A 19,834-nucleotide genomic window follows, 5' to 3' on the forward strand; every position below is an offset into this window, starting at 1 on the left:
TTTCAAAGGGAGCAGTATTGCATGCGTTCACAAGGCAAATATTCAGATTGACCACTGAGTGCTTCATTTGAGCATAATGACAGTGTTTGGTGTTTGGAAGACCATAGTCTTGCTGACAGTTCGCAAACGTCAGCATCTCCCAGCCATAGAACAGATCCGGTATCATAAGGTAGCCTCCCTCCCTCCATTTATAGCCGGATTGAAGTGTATATGGGTGTAGGCAGAGGGGAACTTAGTACAGCCTGTTGTCTTTGTGACAATGTCCAACACCTTAAGGTCATGCTGGGCATGCCGAGGTATACGTTCGGGGGCCTATCTGTTTTAGGGTTCCATAGGAGGTCCCATATATATTTGCCAACTATGGGTCTATCCATGTGAAGCCAGAACTTAACTGACTCTTTAAGCGTCCATTCTGTAATTATAAGTAGTTGTGTCACTTTATAATATAATTGAAAGTGCCGGAAGAGTGAGTCCGCCAGCTTCACTCTGGAGTCTGAGGAGTTTATTGGGGAGGTGGGCTCTTTGCTTTTGCCACAGGAGGTGAATCAATAACGTGCAGAGCTCAGCAGAAAATTCCTTAGGTATCTTTATTGGGAGGCCTTGAAAAAGGTAAAGCACCCTTGTTAGGACCACCATTTTGATCAAGGTAAGTCTCCCTAGCCATGAAAGATACATGGGTTGGGGCGGCTCCTTCGCAATGGCAAAGGAGCTTCGTCCCCTTGGCTAAACCAGGAGCTGGAAAATATAACAATATTTCATTATTGTTTTATTTTTCAGCTCCAGATTCAGCCAGAAGCATATGAAGGGACTGGGTGGGGCTGTGCCACGGGAGGAGGGTGGGGGAGGGGCGGGGGAGTGGACTGTGTGTACTTCTAAGTGCGCATGTGTGTTTGCCCAGCTGTCTCATGCCGGCCCCACACACATGCGCATTTAGGTTTCTCCAACAAGGCTGTGCTACACAGCTAGGTTGGAGAAACTGCACATGCTCCAATGCACTGCCTGAGCGGCAGAACAAGCTGCTCAGACAAATCCTGGTGCTGCTCTAATGCTAGGTTTCGCATGAGAGCAGCACCAGGATTGCTGGGGAGCCTGTGCTGGTGTCCCAGTGAATCTTGGTACACCAGGAGTAGAGCAGAGGAGCGAGCCGGCAGGCTACGAGAACAGCTACTTAAAAAAAAAATGTTAAAATTATTTCCTCCTGTCCCCATCCCTCACACAACCCTCCCCTTGAGAATTACGGCGGCGGCCTCTGTACATGGGTGTCCACCGCCTAAGGTCTTCATTAAGTTGGCAGAGCAAAGGGGGAAAATATGGCTTGATATAAGTAGGAAACTTCCGGGGTAGGTTTGATATCCAAATATGTGATATCTTTTTTCACCCATTTGAAAGGTTCTTGAGAGGGCCAGAGCTTCCACGTCGGAGGAGGGTAAAGTAAGGTTGAGGATAAAGGGTTTGTGAAGATTGATACGGTAGCCAGATACGTTTTCGTAAGTGGAGAGTTCAGGTTGGAGGGCTTGCAGGGAAGTGGTTGATGTGGTAAGGGAAATTAATATGTTGTTTCCAAAAAACAACCCCTTGTGCTCATCAGGGCCAAAGGGCACACCTTGTATCTCTGTAGTTGCTTGTAACGTAGCCGCCAGAGGGTTTATACTAAGAGGCTTGAACCAAACGAATTAATTGCTTGTGGAAGCCGAATTTATATAGGGTGTGAAGAAGGAATGACAAATTCACTCCCTAGAAGGTTTTTGGGGCAACTAGTACCGCTGGGAGCTGCGTTTTGTTCTCATACGTTTTTTTTTAATGCACTTCAACCACTACATATGGGTAAAGGGAGAGAAACCGCAATTAATCTCTTGAGATCTGACGGTGTATCCTGAGGGAAAAGTAAAACAAATTGTGAATTGCCAAAAGAGCACAAAAATAAACGGATTGGTTGGTTATGACTGTTTGAATAATGCAGTCTACATTGTACTCAATTTAAAAGACTGGGTTTTCCTACTCGAGTTCTCATTTCACATATTTTCGTGACATTTAACACCCGGGGTCTCTACTAAAACACTTGTGTCGCGCACCGCATTTCAAAGAAGTAGACAGTCCTCTCAAACAAGATGTACGAGGTTGCCGCTGCTCATTCGAAATAAGACAGCCAATCCAGGCGAGGCGAAGTCCGTCTTCCATGTTTACACGGAACACGAGTTGGAGGAACCCTCTGAATGGCTCAGAACTCAGTGCGCAGTGAGAGGAAAGATACCGAGGCTCAGTGTCGTCCGTTTTATTTCGTCTACAGCCGAGGTTGGTCAATAACGAACACTGCTTATCTACTTCTACAAAAACTCGTTTGCGGTCAGAGGCGTAGCTGCCGAGTTTTTAGGTTGCTTGAGTGTAACGTTTCAATGTTTTCAGTGTGTATATATAAATGACATTCTTCTGTCATATTTGTGACATTCCGAGTGATACTTTACCGCGAGTAATTCATGCTGTACTTAGGTACCTCTGTATCTTGTGAGTTTTCTGTTGCTAAATCCAGACATATACACCATAAAAACATAAAGAACATTCTCCTAAAACAAGCCAAACCTGTTGGTGTTGCTAGTGCTTGCTGTTAGCTGGATCAGATCAATGAATAATACATATTTTGTTATGAATAATTAGGTCGTACAATGTTTCAGTTCTGAGACTGTTAGGCTGTGAAAATGTGGACAGGGTAGTGGTCTTCGGAGTGTCCTAATCACTCCCACTCCTTCACACTACCTTCCTCTGTTGTTTTTCACTGTTCGCCACTTGCACTCTTTTTCTCATCATGTTTCTATAATCCCAAATCTGTATATGTTGCATGTCATTTCCTTCCTCTTCACAACTGTCTTTTCTTTTTGTCTTTCTGAATATGCCTCCTTGTGTGCCTCCTCTTCGTCATGTGTAGTGTGTTCTGCTTCTTTTATGTAATGCTCTTGGATGCTGACCTAGGAAGATTCCACGTTCTAGTACGTGAATCTCCTGGAGTCAGTTGATCCTGTGCATCTTCCCTCAACGGACCTGTTCCTTGTACTTCTGACGTCAAATAAACCTGGTTATCCTCTAAAGGTCTGCAATGTGCCGTCACTTCAATTTGGCGATGTGGTTGTTGATTTCAACGAATCTTCGCATGATCTTCTGTTAAAAAGAACTGATCTTGTGCACCCGTTTCCTGTGCCGAGCCTGTGGTGCCTCCTGACCTGATCCGCCGTCGCGGGACTATTGGTGAACTTTGGTGTCTTCAGTTTATTTTATTTATCATTTTTTTTAACCATTTTTTTCAGTTCTAGCGCTGTCAGGGCCGTTAAGGTGGAGCGCGCGTTGCGTCTCTCGAGCGTATCCTTGGCAACGCTGAGGAGACTGACCCCGGCGCTTCACATGCACTTTCCCTGCTACGCACACGCTGGAGGCCCCGTTTCTGCTACCGTCTCCTAGGAGACGGAGACGCTAGCTATTAAATAATCATCTTCACGGAGATGCAGAGCACGGAGGCTGCTTCCGCTACTGTCTAGGCGACGGAGACATTAACTTCGGCCTGCACTTCTTCGAGCGTCCTTATAAAGACGCGAATAATAATTCCTTCCAGGTATTAAAGAGGGATTTCGTGAGTGTTCCTGACACAAAGGACTCAATCCTAGGAAAAAAAAAAGAAAAAAAAAGGAAGGAAGAAGTAAGACCATATAATTTTTTTTTTGAAGTAAGAAGGAGGTAACAGAGGGTTTATCCTACCGTTAAGGGCTGTAATATATATATTGTGAACAGGTCCGGGAAGGGAGAAGTTGGACATATTTTTTTTTGATTGTTAATTAACGCATTAAGTTATTCCTTGTGCCTTATCTTTGGTCTCTGATATGGCGCAAGCCAATTTTACCATTGTTCCCCCACAAGTATTTTGGGCCATTGGTAATTCACCGCCCATCAAATGGCTGGAGTGGAAGGACTATTTTTTAAATTATTTAGGTGCTATTGATGTTGATAACAAGATGTCCGCAGAACAGAAAAAGAGGATCCTTTTGCATTCTTTGGGCCCAATGGGTCTAAAAACATATAATAAGATGTCCAAAAACCCTGTAAGTGGAGATGTGTGTGCTTTCAATTCCGCAATGCTAGACCTTGACAAATATTTTGCTCCAAAAGTTTGTATGGGAATTGTCCGTTATACATTTTTCCAAAGTAAACAAGAAAAAAATGAGCAGGTGGATGACTATGTTGCAGACCTAAAGAAACTGGCTCTTGACTGTAAATTTGGAACAATTAATGACGAACTTATTAGAGATCAGGTAGTCATGCATTGCAACAATCAATCCATTCAGGAAAGACTTTGGGTTAATGGCGACTCTTCTCTAGAAGAAATTCTAGCTATTGTAAGGAAGGCAGAGATCTCTGAAAGATGTTTTTCTGAACTAAAATCTACTGGGAAGAATGAGGATGGCATTTATAAAGTGACCAATCACAAGCGCTTGCAGAGTGGGGAACCTGAAAGAAGATGTTACAGATGTGATAAGAAGGATCACTTAGCTCACTCCAAATTGTGCCCGGCTTTGAAGGTGAAGTGCAACAAATGTGGAATTGTGGGCCATTTTGCTAAAGTTTGTAAAACTAAAAAGAAAATAGTTAAATGTATATATGAGAGTGATAACGTTGTTAAGGAGGTTATGGAAGAAAAACCTAGAGGAATTGGTGAGGATAAGAATATCATTCTCAATATAATGGAGGCAAACACCAAGGATAAACCCGTTTGCAATATGTATATTGGTGGAGTACCAATTACAATGTATGCTGACTCAGGCTCACCTTTCACAATTGTAAATGAAGGTGTGTGGAACAAAACTTTCGTGGAAAAAATTGGCAATCAGCTTGCTCCTCCAGACATTCAACCGGAAAGTTACACAGGAGAAAAGATTGAACTGTTAGGTTTTAGATGGTTAACGTTTTCATTTAGGAACAGGAGCACTAGTGGAAAACTATATGTGGCTAAAAAAGGGCCGTCAGTTCTGGGATGGAAGGACCAAGGACAGTTGCAAATGATCCTGGATCCTAACGGCAAAGAAAAGGTCTTAATGGTGGATGATGAAGATTCTTTGACCTCCAAGATAGAAACTTTATTTCCCAAGGTTTTTAGTAAAGGGTTGGGGAAACTTTCTGGTTTTGAGCACAAAATCATTTTAAAGAAGGTGGCTGTACCTAAAATTCATAAAGTCAGAACTGTGCCGATTATGATCAGAGAAGAAGTTTCAAAAGAGCTAGATAAATTGGTATTAATGGATGTGATAGAACCAATTGAAAGCTCAGAATGGATTTCGCCTGTAGTAATAGCTCGGCGCATCAATGGGAAAATCCGCTTAAGTGTGGACTTAAGATACTTAAATAATAACATTCTAATTGATCGGTTCCCTTTACCCAAGATTACGGAAATGGTTTCTAGTCTGGAAGGAGCGTGCTGGTTTTCTACTATTGATCTGTCATCCGCGTATCATCAGATTCCCTTATCTGAAGATTCCAAAAACCTGACCGCCTTCATTACACCCTTTGGATGCTTTCAATATAAGAGGATGCTCTTCGGTCTTGCGTCTGCTGCAGCAGTTTTTCAACGTCTAATGCACAAACTTTTTGGGAAAATCAAAGGAGTTATGTGCTTTCAAGATGACATATTAATCTTCGGGAAAGATAAGAGTATGCATGATGAGCGGTTGGAACACGTATTGGAAGTGTTAGGTGATAAAGGATTAACTGTGGAATTGAGTAAGTGCAAGTTTGCGAAAAGGAGTGTGGAATATTTGGGTCATGAGATAAGTGGTGAGGGTGTTAAACCTAAGGCATCCTTGGTGGATGCTATAGTGGGGGTGTCACCTCCTATATCTAAGGATGAGGTTAGATCATTTTTGGGCATGGCAGAGTTTTGTGCCAAATTTATTCCGAATTTTGCCAGCAAGGTTTATAACTTAAGAGGGTTACTCAAAAAAACCTCTCCATTCACGTGGAGTGATGCATGCAATAAAGAATTTGAGAACGTGAAAAGGGATTTGAGAAAAGCAGCCTGTTTGGAAAGTTTTGACCCAAAATTAGATACCTTTGTTACCACTGATGCTAGTAATAAGGGTCTAGGTGCTGTCTTGTCTCAAAGGGATAGTAATGGTAAGGAAAGGATCATACTTTTTGCTTCCAGATCACTGTCCCCATCAGAAGAGAAGTATTCGGTTATAGAGAAGGAAGCCTTAGCCTGTGCTTGGGCTTTGGAGCATTTCCGAGCATTTGTGTGGGGAAAAGACGTAACTATTCGGTGCAACCACAAACCTTTAATTAAACTGCTTACAAGTGAAGGAAGTGTACTAGCTTCAGCTAGGATATCAAGGTTATCCATGCGTTTAAAGGATTACATTTATCGTATTGTGTATGTACCTGGCAAGAGTAATGTAATGGCGGATTGCCTTTCCAGATTGCCTAATTTGCTGGAAAGGTGTGTTGATGACCCGTGGTGTGAGTGGAGTGTGGCTCTCGTATAAGATTCAGGTAGTCCTGCTCTTAGTGAAGATAGTTGGAGGAAGGAAATGGAAGTAGACACCGATTTACTGTCCGTTTTTAAATACGTTTTAGAAGGATGGCCCAAGAAGGATCAGATGTCTGAATTATGTAGAAGTTTTTGGGAAGTTAGAAATGAACTCTCTGTTGTGAACAATGTTCTTTGGAGAGGTGATAAAATAATTCCCACACTGGGTATTAGAGAAGCAATTTTAGAGTTGTGTCATGAGGGCCATTTTGGCGTCGTCAGAACTAAGTCTGTAGTGAAGGAGTTGTTTTGGTGGCCTGGGGTGGACAAATCAGTGGAAAGATTTGTCAGAATTTGCCGTGTGTGTTCCTCCGCTGACAAGAGTTTGTGTACCCTTAGACCACCTATGCAGCAAACGTTCGTACCTAAGTAACCATGGGACTATGTTGCTATTGATCTCTTTGGTCCGGTGGGTAGCTCTCAAGAGTTTGTAATTGTTATGATTGATTTGTTCTCTAAATGGCCTGAAATTGGTATTTTGGAAAGAGCAGATACTACCAGTGTGTTAGAGTTTATGGATAAGGTTTTCCTTGCTGAAGGTATTCCTTCTAAATTATTAAGTGATAATGGTGTACAGTTTATGTCAGATGCTGCTAAAAGGTATTTTAGAAGAGTGGGGATTGAGCATAAGACCACTTCATTGTACAATCCCAGTGGCAATGGCGCAGTAGAAAGGTTCAACAGAGTTATTAAAGGTATAATTCAGGGTGCGATGAATGGTGGAGAAGATTGGCACATCGCCATTTTTAAAGCAGTGTGGGCTTATAGAATTACGGAGAATGTTACTACTGGACTCAGCCCTTTCATTGTTATGAGGGGTAGAAGTCAGAGAAGCAAACATAACCCGACTTGGTTGGTTAAGACTGGTATTCAACTCTGGTCTTTGGAGGAAGTAAGAGATAATTTAGATAAGTCTTGAGAGAAGTCAAAGTCTTATTACGACAAGCTCCATCACGTCAAGTCAGTGGTAATCAAGGTTGGAGAATGGGTTAGAGTTAAGAAACCTAATAAGGTAAGGAAGGGTGAGAGCCAGTATTTTAATCCTGAGCGAGTTATGGAGGTTTTACATAATGCTGTAAAACTGAGTGATGGTAGGGTGTGGAATCTTAAGCGCATTGTTTTACTTAGGAATGGACAGGAATTTGGATGTGGCAGTGTTCATATTAACAATAAGAGGTGTGAAAAGGAAAATGCAGAATGGTTGGAGGATGAGGTTAATGTTCATGATGCGTCTTCACATATTCTTGATGATTGTGTTTTGAGTGAGGAGGAAGGTGTGACAAGTGACTCTACGAGTGACTCTGTAGCTGACTCTGAGAATGGGGATTTGTGTTTATCTGATGGTGTGCAGCAGTGTGAGTCTGTAGAAGGGAAAAGGAAGGTGACACCTCCTGGTTGGTTAAAAGATTACGTGTTAGGACACATTTCTAACTTTTCTGCGTGTTAGGATATATATCGTTGATTTTCATGTTTTATGTGTAGTAATTTATTTTTGTTGTTTTTATTTTCTTGTTGTGGGAAAAGAAGGGGGATATGTAGTGTGTTCTGCTTCTTTTATGGAATGCTCTTGGATGCTGACCTAGGAAGATTCCACGTTCTAGTACGTGAATCTCCTGGAGTCAGTTGATCCTGTGCATCTTCCCTCAACGGACCTGTTCCTTGTACTTCTGACTTCAAATAAACCTGGTTATCCTCTAAAGGTCTGCAATGTGCCGTCACTTCATCATGCTCTCTCTTTCACTCATACACCTACTTTTTCTTCACCTCTAAATGCAGTGTTTTCTCTTCCTTAGTTTGGTGATGTCAGTATTTCAAAAGCTGTGTACCTCCTTCACACTCAACGCAGTTTAACTTAAAATGGTGATTACAATTGGCAGCAGTGGTGCCACTATATCTGATATTTGGAGGGATATTTGCTAACATGCAACCAATGGAGACAGGCTAACACTTCAGACAGCGGTGTGGAGCTACCCATTGAGCCAATGCAAGAAAACAGTTAAAAATACATGGCATACCCTATATAATTAAAAACATGTTTCAGTGGATTTGACAATATTTATAGGTTACTGACAGATCTTTAAAAAGGAAAAGTAGTGATATGACAACTAAGGACAGCTTCTACATATTTAATTAGAAAATCTCATAAGAACCAGTTTTTGCAAAGCTATTTTAAGACAACTCCTTTTGACAATTTCTTCTGTGAAGTGACAGTGAATGAATTAAATATTTGTAATGTGATCTTCAGAAAGACACTCATGCTGGAGCGTGGCACAAAGGCACGTTTTCACTGTGTATTCAGGACGCTGCAAAATGCTAGTTTGAGGTTGCACACATATGCAGATCTCAGAACATTGAACTTAGTGGGTTAACACACTTGAATTTGATTTGTGAATGGCAAGAAACGAGTCTGATTCCCAATACATCTTCTAATCCTCCTGAAATTGAATAAGTGAGTACTATTTAGATGACAGTATTACCACCTGTTAATTACTCACAGACACACAAACACTCATAGATCGGAATTTAAAAAACAACTTCCAATCAAGGTTTAAGTTAAGTGTGTATGTTTATAGAAGGCTCCTTCTTAGGTCTCGCATAGACAGCACATGCTCTGTTACTTTGGGACTTTTTGTTTACAGTTAGTGGGCTTACAGCCAGCCCGTTGCTTTTTATTTGTTGTGCTGAATGTCAGTTTGAAATGCTAGCTTTTATATGGTAATCGTCTGTTGGATATCCCACCCTTTCTTGGGGTGGTCCCTCCCAGGGAGCTTGGCCCAATTACTTGTGATCTTCCACTTCTTTTTTTGTGGGCACCAAGATTTTCTTTTGTTTTAGGAAGTGTTTGTGAGCATATCTTGCTTATGTTTCTTACACAGTCAGCATGTCACTGGTTTATTTTTCTTTTTATTAAAGCTCTAAAACATCCTGAAAGTAACTGTATATTTTTTAAAAGTGTTGCTTAGTGCACTGCTTTTGTTTTGAGATTTTTTCCTGCTTTTTCATTATGACAAAGAACGTTTGCTTTGGTGCCTGATGGCTTGTTTTCTCAACTGGCTGTCTTGTGTACTCCTTGCAGCCTCCATATTCCTCCTGCCTTCCTCGCCTGTGTGATTGCACCTACCTGTCCGTTTTGCTTGCCACTTCCACAGTCACAAGTTGTTAGAAATGGTTTTGCTTGAGACCTCACAACCTAATTACACTTTACTCACAATAAATGTCTGCAGGCTCTGAGAGGCGATGGCCCCGCTCTATACGCCTCGTGGGATTCCCCTTGCCCAGATTGTCCTACCACCTCCATGCCGTAGTGACTTTTTCCATTTGTTTCTTGGGACAATGTTAACCCAGAATGGGGCCTGTGTTTCTCTGTTGGAAAACGTATCAGCAATGATCAGTGCAGTGTCTCTCTGCATCTCTCATAAAATATGCCCCTCTCTGCCCCGTGTTATTTATTGCATTGCATTGCTTTGAATGTCCTATGACAATAACACAGGATATAACTTTTGCACTACACAATAAATGGATGAAAGCATGTTTATTTGTGCACTAGTTCTAAACACACACTCATTGGGCCACTTAATTCTCATTGAATGTTGCATGTTACACGTTTTCACATTGTAAAAAGACACAGCAGTGCAGTTTGTAGTGTCGCTGGTCAGTGATGCAACCGACCAGCCGACACTTCCCTGGAGTGTGGGGGGAAGTTTCCATTGTGTCTGTTGATGTGGGAATCCCCGGATGTTTCCGGGTGGATTCCCCCTACTGTGTATGTAATTGTTGGTTTGCTCCGTGGCCTCTGGCCCGGAGCTATAAATAAAGAAAGGCGTGGCCGGAGAGTAGGGACACGCGTCATGCTGCCAGTCGGATCCGTACTGCAGCAACCAAGGCGGAGCCGGCCCTCTCCGACCACGCCGACACTACAATTAAAATCAACGGTGTCACGTGAGTGATATTTAACGCGTGTCGCGTTAAGACCCGTGTTGAGGCATCCCAAGCCTCAACACTACAAATTGGCGACGAGGGTGTACGGACCCTCGCCCCTGGCTGTGCCCCGCAGCGACCGTGTGTATAATGCGGTGCTCGTGCGGCGGTTTGCACAGCCCCCCCCCCCCCCAAAATACAAAAATAGAACGGCGGCCGCATACCACGCAGTGCTCGTGCTGGTTCTATTTGTTTGAGTTCCTCATATCAGTGGACAGAGCAGCGGCCGTGTAGGACACGGTGCTCGTGCCGGCTTTACTCGTCTTGGTGGAACAAGTTCACAACATCTTCAACCACAAGCCAGTGGGCCCCCTCTAAGCCCTGATAAGGACTTATTTAAAAAAAAAAAAGAAGAAGAAACAATTAATTAAAAGAAAAGAGGAGTGTTGGAGGCACATCAGAACACAACTGTGCTCACCACGTAATACTGCATAAATCCCCCTGTCACCTGCACGGTAGGATTAAGCCCACTGCAGCTCTTCAGCCCAACTAGCCACAATGTCCGTAATACCTCCGGTAGAACCATTCATTGTAGAGGGAGCACCGTCTGCCCAGGCTCCAAAGTGGAAAGAGTACTCCTATTCTTTGAGGCCACCAAGGTAGAAGATGACCAGAAGCGTGCTTTGCTTATCCACATAGGAGGAAAAGACATATATAAGATATCAAAAAACCTGGTGGAGAACAAACCCAAAACACATCCTACGCTCATAGCGGCGCTTAACAGGCATTTTGAACCTATGGTCAACACGGACTATGAAAGGTTCATATTTAGACAAGCGAGGCAACAAATGGAAGAGTCGCTAGATGCATTCCACCTAAGGTTGAGAGAGTTGGCGAGCACGTGCAGATCCAATGATGAAACGGAAGAGGTAAGAGGGCAGTTAATTCAAGGGTGTGCATCTTTAAGACTTCGAGAACGCATCCTGAAGGAATCTGGAAAGTCTTTGCCAGATATTTTGCAGTTTTGGCGCACGAAACAACTGTCGCGAGCCAGAGCCTCGCACATGGAGGCTGCCTTACAGCGACCCATAAAGGAAGAAGTGGTCAATGTAGTCACAACGCCCGTGAACAGGCCAAGGCAAAGACTGAATAAAGCACGAACAAGGCAGTGCGGGTATTGTGGGGTGATACCGCATAGATCATCTGAGTGCCCAGCAAAAGGAAAAGTATGTTCTAGCTGTGGCAAGATGAATCATTTCGCAAAGGTGTGCCGATCGAAGGGAGCTGCAAGTGCGTCTGTCAATGTTGCACTGGAAGAAGCTCCTCCAGAAAAATCGGAGCGAGGGAGTGACATGGATGATGATGAGACGATGGTTCATGTGGTCCACTCCCTATTTGCTGTAAAACCTTCTAACCCTCAACAAGCACCACTTCCAAAGTGCCAAATAGTGATGGGCGAACACAAGATTGTTGCTGTAGTGGACACAGGAGCCTCCATAAATCTTTTGGCTGTAGAAGAATACGGTCGGATGGTGCCACCTCCAGCATTAACCAAGACAAACATCAAAGTGTATGCGTATGGGCAAAGTACCCCGTTGGCGTTAAGAGGCATGTTCCAAACCAGTCTCACCCATGGGTCACAGTCAACCTTAGCGAAGGTCTATGTGACTGAAGGAGGAACGGGAATGCTGTTGGGCTGAAAAGCTGCAGAAGAGCTGGCGATTGTGACATTCGCGTTCAGCATTCATCAAGAATCCGTAGCGGAACTGGTGGCCCGATATGAAGGGGTTTTCAATGGAATTGGATGTCTCCGAGGCCGAGAAATCCAGCTCCACATTGATCCCACGGTGCAACCAGTAGCTCTTCGTCACAGGCGAGTGGCGTTCCACCTTCGACCCAAAGTGGAGAGAGAACTGGAGAACTTGGAACGAGCAGGAATCATTGAGAAGGTGTCTGGACCCACTCCATGGGTCTCCCCCATCGTGGGGGCAAGGAAACCCAAACAGCCTGGCGAAGTGAGAATTTGTGTGGATATGCGCCTCCCTAATGTTGCCATAAGGAGGGAAAGACATCTAACGCCGATGATTGATGATATCCTGGGGGAACTCAACGAATCGCAATGGTTCTCGAAACTGGATCTCAGATCTGGATACCACCAGCTGGTATTGGCCAAAGACTCACGGTACATTATGACTTTCTCTACACATGTTGGGCTCCGGAGGTATAAAAGATTGAGTTTTGGGGTATCCAGTGCCGCAGAGGTGTTCCAAAATGTAATTCAGGAGCTGCTGATTGGGTTGCCTGGAACGATCAATGTCAGTGACGGCATTTTGGTACATGCGCCCACCATTGCAGAACACCATTCCCGATTACAGAAAGTTCTTCAACGTATTCAGGAGTCGGGCCTCACACTTCATCGTGAAAAATGTGAATTTTTAAAGGATAAGATACAGTTTTTTGGTTACTCGTTTTTGTCAAGCGGGGTAACTCCAGATCCGGCCAAAGTTAGTGACATTAAAAATGCGCCCCCACCCACCAATGTCACTGAGGTCCGGAGTTTCCTAGGAATGGTGAACTATTGTGGTCGTTTCATTAAAGATTTGACTAACCTCACGCAGCCTCTGCGGAACCTCACCAAAGCTTCTGAGCCATGGAGGTGGGGAGTCCCGGAGCAGTCAGCGTTTGATATGATCAAAGATGCACTATCCAGTGATACCATTTTGAAGTATTTCGACCCAAAACGACGCACCAAAATTGCTGTTGATGCTGGGCCAAAAGGATTAGGGGCTGTTCTACTGCAGGAATGTGCAGAAGGAATGTGGCCCCCTGTGGCATATGCCAGCCGATCGCTTACTGAAACTGAACAGCGTTATTTGCAGATAGAAAAGGAAGCGATTGCAGTGCATCGGGGTTGCAAGCACTTCCATATTTATGTATATGGCCGACCTTTTGTCGTAACTACAGATCACAAGTCGTTGCTTCCTCTTTTCAATGGTACTGCTTCCAATCCACCTCCAAGGATTGAGAAGTGGATGTTACAGTTACAAGACTATAGGTGCCAGTTAGAATACCGACCAGGATCCGAAAATCCTGCTGACTATTTGTCAAGACATCCCCGAGCAGCGTCCGCTGTGGAGATGGAAGAGGCGCAAGAGACTGAGAAATATGTACGAAAGTCACGGACAGGTCCCGGCCAATACCAATGTCTATGAGTGAAATTGTGCAAGCCACCAAAAGGGATGAGTGCCTACAGAAGGTTATGATGGCAATGCAAGATAACCAGTGGCACCGCCTTAAAGGACAACTGCCTCTGTTAACTTCAGACTCCCAACGCATTATCGGGAGTCTGTACAATGTGAGGGATGAGCTAACCAATGATGACGAGGGATGCCTGTTGAGGGGAAATCGTTTGGTCATTCCTTCTTCGCTCACTCTCAGAGCGGTGGAGTTGGCGCACAACGGTCACCAGGGGATGGTCAAGACGAAGAGCCGTTTATGGCCGAAAGTGTGGTTTCCTCTTATGGACAACAAGTGGAGAGTCTAGCGAGATCCTGCAGGTGGTGTCAGGTCACGGGTGAGCCGAGCAGACCTAATCCGATCCAGACTGAACCGGCCCCGGCTGGCCCTTGGGTGTCGGCTAGTTTGGATTTTGGAAGGTTACCTGATGGTCGTCATACTATGCTCCTGATCGATGATTTCTCAAAATATCCTGAAGTGGAGATACTTCCTTCCCTTACAGCTGATGTCGAGATTTCTGGGTTAGAGAAGGCAATGGCCACCCATGGTCTTATATCTGAGATAAAGACCGACAATGGGCCTCCTTTCCAAAGTAAAGAATTGGCGGAGTATCTTAACGTCACTGGCACGCGTCACTGTCGTATTACTCCACGATGGCCTCAAGCTAACGGTGAGGTCGAGAGATTTATGAGGACTCTGAATAAAGTTATTCGAATTGCTGTAGCGGGTGGTCAGGCCGTTAAATATGCTATATTTTAATTCCAGAGGAATTACCGGCAAACACCACATTCCACCACCAACAGAGCTCCGACTCACCTTGCGTTTAGGAGAGCGTTGATGGATGCTATTCCTCACCATTCTTCTTGGATTCCTCCCGCTGTGTCCAGTGACTTGGCTCAGGAGAAGAGGAAGGTATCGAACCAGAGGGCAAGCTGTAGTCGCCGGGCCATTCCCTCTGACCTGCAAGTTGGTGATCAAGTATTGCTAAAACAGACATTGCCGGGGAGCAAGTTTTGCACGCCATTTAGTGCTGTCTCTTGGACAATTGTGCAACGAAATGGATCGGCTGTTGTAGCCTGGCGTGGGAGTGAGACTGTGACCCGAAACATATCTTTGTTCAAAAGATTTTATTGTCCTGGAGGTGCCGTTGGAAGCGATGTCCGTGACGCCGATGATGTAGGTCCGTTGTTTCCAGAACCGTGTGAGGATAGTTCACCGTCCCATTCGGTTGATCAGCCTGAGAATGGCCCAGTTCCTGTCCGGGTTGATCCAGTGCCGGGTAATGTGATTCCTGATGTGATGTCTCGTCGTTCGGAATCCACACGATACAACTTGCGCAGTAATCCTCGCCCTTCTCTTCGGCTGCGTGACCACCTGTGTGACTAGTGAACTGTGTGTGGGGTTTTGTTGTGGTGGTTTTTTTGGTTTTTGTATTTTGGGGAGGAATTTAGTGTCGCTGGTCAGTGATGCAACCGACCAGCCGACACTTCCCTGGAGTGTGGGGTGAAGTTTCCTTGGTGTCTGTTGATGTGGGAATCCCCAGATGTTTCCGGGTGGATTCCCCCTACTGTGTATGTAATTGTTGGTTTGCTCCGTGGCCTCCGTCCTGTAGCTATAAATAAAGAAAGGCGTGGCCGGAGAGTAGGGACATGCGCCATGCTGCCAGTCGGATCCATACTGCAGCAACCAAGGCGGAGCCTGCCCTCTCTGACCACGCCGACACTACAATTAAAATCAACAGTGTCGCGTGAGTGATATTTAACGCGTGTCGCGTTAAGACCCGTGTTGTGGCATCCCAAGCCTCAACACTACACAGTTCACCCATCCACCATGATTAAGGTTGTCTCCTTTCCAAGTGAAAAACACTGGTCATTAGTTGTTTTAAAAGTGGCGTGATCCTGAATAGGAATGTAAATTGTATGTATTCATTGGTAAATTACTATTTTTGTCTTTGTTTACTTTAGTTATTATTCATGGATCATTAATGCAGCTCTAGAACACGTTTAAAAGTACTTTCTATTTCTATTTGCTGTTTGAAGCATGTACAGATAGGGCTAAAAAATACTAACTTTAGGTGATTTCACTTAACTTTGTATCCACTGAGACAACACACAATACCAGTGGTGCAGGTAGAAAACCGGTCTGATGGCAACCCTAGTCATGACCTGACCCTGGCTTTACACAGTCACAGGTTGTCTAAAACATCGTACATTGCACCTCTCGTGGCTGCTTCGGTTGATGTCTTGTTTCTTTCTCTATGGTAAAGTGAAATGCGATTAGCACAGATAAGTGGTTGCAAGAGGGGACATAGGGCCTTTATTATAGGTTTCTGAAAAAAGAATTCTTAACAGCATTGCACTTACGCTGTCCTTGCACGCTCATCACTTGGAATCCACTACTTGAAAATACACTTTCTAGAAGGTATCCTCTATAAACGATGTTAGAGGCGCATACTTGAAAATACACTTTTTAGTAGTTATCCTCTATAAACTATGTTAGAAGCGCAGCAAACACTTGGTCTGTGCTTTTTCTTGGTTTGCAATGACATCTAAACTGTGTCGCTATCGAGTAATGTGCAGATGGGCCACAGAACCCCTACTTATGAATTAAGCCATTTCACAAGGTATTTTATTTTGCACAAAGATAGCACTCGTTGGTTTGTCCGAGGTTACATTTGAGCGCTGCCCTCGTGTTTACGAGTGATCATTGCTTGCGTAGGTTCGTGACCAAGGCGTTTGCAGGCCTTTTTACAACGATGTCTGAGATTGGTTGGGTGCACCCCTCCAGCAAAGAAGCACACCTCTTGCTAGTCGTGGTGCCATGTTTCATTAGTATGGAGTACTTCATGGCAGTACTGTCATTAACATCATCCTACCTACTCAAAAAGCACATATGATGAACAATGGCGCTTTTACCATTTGACTTTCCATCTCACAGAAAGCTTCACATTGTTCTCGGCTGGCAAATGTGAGTGAGTATAGCGGTCACCTAAGGATCTATTGCCTCTGGACAGGAAGAGATCACACAACAGACCAGAATTAATTAGGAAAGTGATGCAGTCTAGTGAAAGCGTTGAAAGCACCTATTACTTTAACAATCGAACAGAAAGTGCCATACGTGGTTCTTGCAAAAGACATAATAACATCAATTTAGAAGCACCAGTTTTGAGACTCACAACTACATTTTTGCACATACCAAATCAAAACAAATGTTTCTTGGCTGCTCAGCTTGCACAGATTTTGTGATCTTTGTGATCTTCAGCAAACAAATCCACTTTCCACCATATTGGTTCATTTGATGCTAAATGGTTATGTAATTATATGAGCTACACACAAGCGTTAAACAAAATATAAGTAAATATAACTAAATTATCACTTATTATAAATATTTGGCAATTTGTAAAAAAGGTTTAACCCTGTCTGCCGATAACCAGTGGTTTCCAAAGGTGAGACCAACTTTTGCCAAGCCACTTTGCGCCAACACATCTAGATAGAGGTGCTGAGGCCTATGTGAGCCCAAGGAGAGAGTGGATAGCGTGTCGGCTCCACGCAGATCACAGCGACATAGAAGAGTAAAGAGTTGGTGCGGCCGAGCCTGGGGTCAGCATTGCGGCGACCTGGTCCGTGCACAAAACTGGAGCAGGAGTCTGAGTTCCCCAAAGCCAGAGGGAGGCCCCACAGCCAAATAGGCAGAAGGTGTAGTGCGGATGCCCAAAGGAACTGAAATGCAGCTGTGTGGAGCGGGACAATGTCCCAAATGCAAGTGGTGATGGGCTGACACCAAGTCAGTTGTAGGCATAGAGCTGTTCTGGACATGTGGCATACTGTGAGGCACCCCAGCCCTCTGAGAGGCCATGAAAGATGTAGAGCTTCAGCGAAGAGCAATCTAGCACACAGTGAAGGCCCAGGGAATACGACGACTGTGCAGCCAGTGAGTGGTGAGGGTTGAAGATGGAGGCCCCCAGAGAGAGAGAGGCCAATAATAGATTGACTACCAGAAACTGGGCCCCTTTTGCAAGGCCCCTCTGAGACAAATATATTGCATCAGTCTCTCTTGCTGCCCAAGGAAGCCTCCGACATATATGACATACAAGGTTTGACAACCTCGGGGATCATTTCTTGGAATGTGGCAGGCCTAAAAACAAAAATAGGAAACCCCGATTGGTTAGAAATAGTGACGGAAAACTTTTTTATTTGTTGCCAGAAGACCTGGCTTGTAGAGCCCCCGCATATTAATGGTTACACCACACATAGCGTACCCGCAACTAAGACTTCTGTGGGCAGGGCCAAGGGAGGCCTGGCCACCTTTGTATCAGTGAAGGCTAGGGGGGTGGATGCGCGCATTGTGTGCACATCCCCTTTTTTCTGGCTTTATTTGTAAAATTACCAGAGCCATTTGATATTTTAATGATTTACTATTATAATAACACCTTTGATAACTTAGACACTAGTGTAGTTGGTAGCTTAGAGACAACAATATATAAGGCAACAAATATTAGTAAAAAGGACTTAAGAATAATTTGGGTCGGCGACTTCAACGCTCATTTGTGTGAGCCAGAGTATCTGGACTGTTGTGGTCTTTTGGACGGAAATGACAGTCCCATTCTGCACTTTAAACATTCTCCATATGGGAATGCACTTAACTCTCTGATAACAGCTAATTCCCTACTCTTCCCCATACCAGTTATTAGAGGGGTACCAACGTTTATAAGAGGAGACGCTCACACTATTATTGATTTTATTATCTATTCTAGAGAATTATCCTCTCTCTGTTGGGCAATTTAGGGTGACTCCAACCTGTATTAGCGATCATAACCCTTTATCTATTGAAATAAGTTTAGACTTGAAGAGTGATTTGAGAAGAGAGAATTGACACTCTGACATGAAGTTTTCAGCCCAAAAAGGCCTCAAAATCAAATGGGGAAAAATAGAAAGTAATAGCTTTTTTAAAGATCTGATGTCAAATAAATGGTCAGACGTCATGATAACTTTGAGTGAAGATAGGTCTCCCCATGAAACCGTCTGCGCATTCTCCTCTTAGATAAAGTATATGGCTGAGAAATTACAGTCCTCAGGTAGTAATAAAGCAGATGGCCCGAGATGGTTTAATCACGCATGTACCATATCTTTAAATAATTTAAAGAAAACAACTAACGCATTTCCCCAAGATCGTCAAGCAGTGAAAGTTGCTAGGAAAAATTATAAGGAAGTACTTGCCAAGAGGAAAGCTGAATTAAGTGAGTCTGCTTGGGAGGAACTGATGGAAGCAAGCAGAACCAAAGATACAACTGCGTTCTGGCGTGTGGTTAATTCTCCATTGCTGAATGATAAGCATGAGACGCCTATGGATACTGTCATCCCAGCCCAAATTTGGGTGGATTATTTCACAAAAACCTTTGCAACAGAGCCTAACATTCAACCAGAAAAGTCGAATTGTCTGAAGATAAGAGGAAACGCTCAGTTTAGTGTGGCTTTCAGCAATACCATAAGTGTGGATGACGTAATACAAGCTATCCAAGATTGCCCCCCTGAGAAGGCTCCTGGCCCAGATAAAATCCCTGCTGATTTATACAAAGCGCTTCCAGATTTTTGGGGGCCATTGCTCACTAACATTTTGAGATCTGTTGTGACAGGCCCGCTAGTTGATACTTGGAGAGAGGCGATTATCGTCCAGATCTTTAAGAAGGTGGACAGGGCAGATCCTTTATGCTATCGACCTATTTCTTTACTGGACAGCTCGGTTAAAATTTTAGGCAGAGTGATCCTAAATAAGTTGGAAAATTGGGCGACTGATTCTCACTCTCTCTCAGAAGTCCAATTTGGCTTTCGGCCTGGCGTGGGCACAGTAGAACAAACTCTCAATTTGACCCTTATAGTTAAAAAATATACTAAAGTTAAAAGGGGGTGCATACATCTAGCATTTATGGATCTGTCCTGCGCCTTTAATACAGTTAACAGACAAAAATTGTGGATGGTCATGTTGAATATGGGTGTGGACAAAGACATAATCATTCTACTTAGTAGACTCAACGCCTGCACAGTGGCTCGGGTCCGCTATTCCCAGGAGGGTGGTTTAACAGAGAAGTTCTCCTCATTAAAGGGGGTTAGGCAGGGCTGCTTG

The 19,834-nt window shown here is 44.0% G+C and overlaps 1 protein-coding gene across 2 annotated transcripts in view; it reads left to right on the plus strand.

The window, feature by feature from the left end:
* The first annotated feature begins 2,185 nt into the window (after positions 1-2,185).
* The window catches only part of GGACT (gamma-glutamylamine cyclotransferase), a 355,212-nt gene continuing 337,563 nt past the window's right edge, over positions 2,186-19,834 (plus strand). For both annotated transcript variants that reach the window (XM_069205069.1, XM_069205066.1), the window contains exon 1: positions 2,186-2,292. The gene's annotated coding sequence lies outside the window, so the exon portion shown is untranslated. The remainder of the gene's footprint in view (positions 2,293-19,834) is intronic.

The sequence above is a fragment of the Pleurodeles waltl genome, chromosome 8 (assembly GCF_031143425.1).
Source record: "Pleurodeles waltl isolate 20211129_DDA chromosome 8, aPleWal1.hap1.20221129, whole genome shotgun sequence".
Lineage (NCBI taxonomy): Eukaryota > Metazoa > Chordata > Amphibia > Caudata > Salamandridae > Pleurodeles > Pleurodeles waltl.